This window comes from Heterocephalus glaber, unplaced genomic scaffold, assembly GCF_053883595.1.
Source record: "Heterocephalus glaber isolate CG9 unplaced genomic scaffold, H.glaber_assembly_v1.0 deba00000122, whole genome shotgun sequence".
Lineage (NCBI taxonomy): Eukaryota > Metazoa > Chordata > Mammalia > Rodentia > Bathyergidae > Heterocephalus > Heterocephalus glaber.
This window is the reverse complement of record NW_028258138.1, coordinates 25,760,276-25,764,851: the sequence shown is the minus strand read 5'-3', so window position 1 is coordinate 25,764,851 and position 4,576 is coordinate 25,760,276. Positions and strand designations below refer to the sequence as shown.

General features: G+C 34.5%; 1 long non-coding RNA gene across 1 annotated transcript; it reads right to left on the bottom strand.

Annotated features, from left to right (window-relative positions):
• Positions 1-276: 276 nt before the first annotated feature.
• Positions 277-4,084, bottom strand: LOC110348607 (uncharacterized). The gene is made up of 3 exons (XR_002393965.2): positions 3,358-4,084; positions 865-991; positions 277-427 (listed from the first exon to the last, which is right to left on the bottom strand). It is a non-coding gene; the product is annotated as an uncharacterized LOC110348607 (long non-coding RNA).
• Positions 4,085-4,576: the final 492 nt, after the last annotated feature.

Genomic DNA, 4,576 nt, shown 5'->3' with positions numbered 1-4,576 from the left:
TACAACCTTTCTTCGACTGATCCTTAATATCCTCTTCATCAGTTTTTTTCTATCTATTCAAAACTGTTATGGAATATTCATTCTGATCCACTTATCACTCCATCAGGACATGTTGCAAGCCATAATGCTTTAATTATTAAAGTATGTTATATAGCTTTTAGTATTTAATCAAACACATGTTCCCTGATTATTACTTTTGCAAACCAGCTTGTTTTTTAAATTTTTATTTATTTTATTCTGGACTTGCAAGAGTGGTTGTCCAGTTTTTTTCATCCTTCAAATATTCTATCATTCAACTTTTCTCATTCTCAGAAAACATAGTCACTTCAGTATACCAAAAATGTGGAAGTTGTTTACCTTGCAATCTTTTAAATTCCATGGTTCCCCTCAGGTATCTCTAAATCCTTACTGTATCAGTCAGTGCTTACTAGAGAAACAGAGAAACAGATTTAAAGCAAAATATACAAATATATAAGCATTTACGAGATTGGCTTACAATGGCCGCCCACAGAGTCAGGTGTGAAAAGTGCAAAAGGGCTGTCTGCACACTGGAGATCCAAAGGATCCAGTCAAAGGCTTGGAGCTCAATGCAGTGCCCCATGGGAGTCCCTATCAGGAGGCCTAAGGCTCTGCTCCAGGGCCTGAAGGGTCTGTGCTGGAAGCCCGAGTCAACATCCAAGGTGGAGGCAAAGACTGGAGCTCCTCCAAAGACACACAAGCAGCCTTCCTGTTTCATTTCCCTCTTATACCATTCTGGAGACAATCCTCTCTAGAGTGGGTCTTCCATACCCAGAACTATGTTGAGTCAATTTAGTTGGGCAGTTCTTATTCAAATTGACACAATCAGTTAACTATCACACTTACCCGATTCTTTCTGCCTCTTCTTCAAGAAGCAAGAATATTTTCTTCTTTCCAAGATTAATTTCACCACCTTATCTGTAGTTTTATTCTTCTATTTAGAAAATCATGCTCCTTCTGAAACATGTCCTGTCTTTAAAAAAAAAATGAAACTTTAAATTTGAATTTCTCCTTTGTTTCAGCTAAAATTTATTTACTCTAAAACTTCCCTAACTTTAATCGACATATTTTTCTCTGATGACATTTTGGCCTTGCAGTCTCCCCTTGACCTTCTGACAGTGCATTGATATTGTTCTCTGGTACCATTTCCTGTGCTTCCCATATATCTATATAACTCTATGATGTTCTATCCTTGGTACTCTTTCACGTTTAATTTCTATACTTGCTCCCTGTAGAGTCTCAACTACACCTGCAATTTAAATTAAGCTTAAATTTAAATTAAATTAAAATTTAAGTATCCTTTCTCTTTTACTACTTCTAACTCCCACTAAATGTTCAACAAAAGCACTGACTGTATCAAAGTGGCCATTCCATTGGCCTCCCATTCCGTCATCTAAAACATATTCTTTTCCTACATTAAGCTCCAATATCATTTTATATCTCTCTCACTGCACTTACAGTCAGACCTGTAATTATTTTTGTATTTTTTTCTCTAGTAGATTATAAAATCCATGAGGTCAAGTGTGTGTTTTTGTGTCACACATATCTGGTTAGTCATAGTATGTAGTTAAACCTGTAAAAATTAGGCAACAGTTTAAATTTGCACTTTCATAAATAAGTTCATTAAAAAGTTTATGAACTATACTTGCCAAGTTTTAAATATTTCAATAAAATTTATCTTACTTCATATAATTCCATTAAACCAGACTGATAAAAGTAGAATTACAGATAAAACTTATTTAATTAGGTAAAATAATCTGTGTTGAGGGGAAATATTTATGCTACAAAAATATTAAGAAGAGATCTGTATCATTTTCCCATTGCTGCTATAATATGTTACTACAAACTTAATGGCTTAAAGCCACTGAATTTATCATCTTTTAACTCTAGAGGTAAAGTGTCCAAAGCTAGCTTCAATGAGCTAAAATCAAGGTGTTGGTAGGACTAGTTCCTTCTGGAGTCTCAAGGAAATACATCAGCTTCTTTACTCCTCCCAGCCTGTAGAGGCTACCTACATTGTGGGGGAGGGGGGTTCTGGCTCCTCCTTTCTCCAAATTCAGTAGAATAACATTTTGCCTCTTTTCTAACTTTTATTGCTCTGAGAGTCTACATTCTTCATCTGAACTAAAACTTGTTTTAAATACAGAAAGAAGGCAGTAGTGTTCTCAGAAACAAAAATGGTAAAGGAACCCTACCATGTCCTTTCTTAGTTACTTCCCCGTGTTAATCAAATGACAAATGAAAAATGATGACAAAGAAGGAACTGGAAAGGTAGGGCAACCACAAGTACTTCTTCCAATCCTTCCTCACTCTTCCATAAGCCAAAAGCAGAGAATGTTGATAGAACATGTGCATATCAAAAAGTGATATGAAAACAGTTGAATTAGTTTCAGGTAGCATTTCTTCTGTCCTGGTAGTACCAAGCATGCGTGAGCTATGAACTATGAATTGCACAATTTTGGTGATTCTAAGTAAGAATTAAGATGTCTTAAATTTCTATTAATACTGGTATTCCATGCCATAAAAGTGGATAATAAAATTCATTCAAATGATTTAAAATTTTAATATTTTTAAACCTCAATGACATTAAATAAAAATTTTAATAGGTCAGAGAAAAATCTGAAATGAAAAAAAAAGCTTTATATTTTAGTACCTTTAGCAAGACTCTGCTGCTCTTTGAGCAAGTGGCCTTCCATTTTCATTTTGGAGTAGGTCCTGAAAATTGCATTAAGGCCCTGCACACCTACGAGCTGATTGGCTTCAACATAAGATAATTGGAACAGAATTGGGTTGTATTAAGATCAAAACCTTAGGGGAATTCAATTACATTTTTGCTGTCTTTTCCTGCAGACAACTTAGTTCTAAATATTCACTGCATCATGCAAGTCTCAAAGCTTTCTTTGTTATGCCAGGACTTAAAACTCTAGATAATTCATCTCTTTCTATACATAGAAATTTATGTCCTCTATTCCTCATGTTACCTGGACTCCATAACCTTTGATTACTTATTACAAGGCTGTAGATTACCTTCTCTCCTATTAAAATAAGAGGCTGGTATGTGCAGCATACTGAGTGAGCCCTGTGTGCAAATGCATGAATAAATCCTCTATGGCCTTAATTATAGGCCATGTTGAATTTAACTCCAACAGATGTTCCCTATGAAAATGTGATAGTACAATTATTTTAATGGAAATATTGAAATTCAAACATTTTCTTGATAGAAATTGTAAACTCCTAAAAGCTGATCACAGCTTATAAGCTTGTGGTGCATTAGTGGAGCTATTTTTAATGTAGGTGGAGTGATATATGGATTTACTTCTGAGTGAAACAACGTGTTACCTTCTATTTCAAATCAGTGCTTCAAACAAGGTTCTCTTAGAGCCCAGAAGATCTTCACGGTTGCATCAAGGATTAACAACAGATAGAAGACGATCCAGGATACCAGATGGACAGCAATCCAGACCTCTTTCTTTTACCACTGCTTCACCCAAAGCAGCTCCATGCAATAAACTAGATTCCCAGGTAAGGATTTCTTTGAAGAAACCATTGTGAAGCTTAAAAGAAAACACAGTAAATACCAACCAAACTCTCCCCAGCACTTCATAGAATAACTTGATCTCTATGAGACGAAGCAATCAAAAGATAATGTAAACATGAAGAATTGTCTCACTGAGTTTTGCCTTTCAGCAACTTTTTGTTATTTCTGTTGTTGTTGTTTTGTTTTGTTTGGTACCGGGGATTGAACTCGGGACCTTGTGCTTTCGAGGCAGGTGGCAGAACCACCGAGCTAAATCCCCAGCCCTCAGCAACTTTTTATAAGATCATCACTGATAGATCAATTAAAATTATACATTTTGTACTCCTCTCGACAAAATAAAGACTATTGACTTTAAAATTATGGCCACTGGAGAATCTAAAAGAGAAAACAAGTTGACATCAACATGTAGAGAGTAGAACAGGAGTTATCAAAGGCTAAAGGGGTGGGTGGATGAGGGGGGTTGATGGCCAATATACCAAGATACAATTAGATAGGATGAATAAATTCTGTTATTACACTTCATAGAAGGGCAAGAATAGTCAACAATAATGTGCTGTATATTTCAAATTAGCTAGAAGAGAGAATTTTGAATGCTCTCATTACAAAAAAAGATTAATGTTTGAAGTGATGGCTACATTAATCATACTGATTTCCTCAATACAGTTGTATATTTTTCTTACAAAATGATAATATTATTTTATATGGTTTTTATGTGAACATTTACTACTTAAAATACTGGGAATATTTTTCTATATTATGTATTCTGATTTCATGTTAATGGATGAATGATGTGTATCATAATAAAGTATTATACTCTGTAAACAAATTCTCTATTGATAGAAGTATGGCACAGGGTGTGATGATTCTTTTCGTAGCTCCATATTTCCAAAAATCTTCTTTTCTTACTTTAAATTTATAAATAGAGGATTATTAAGTCAAAAACTAAAGAAATTTTAAATCTTTGGACCTCTTTATAAAAGTACCTGGGTAGACTATTTTGTGGGTTACAAATAACTTCCT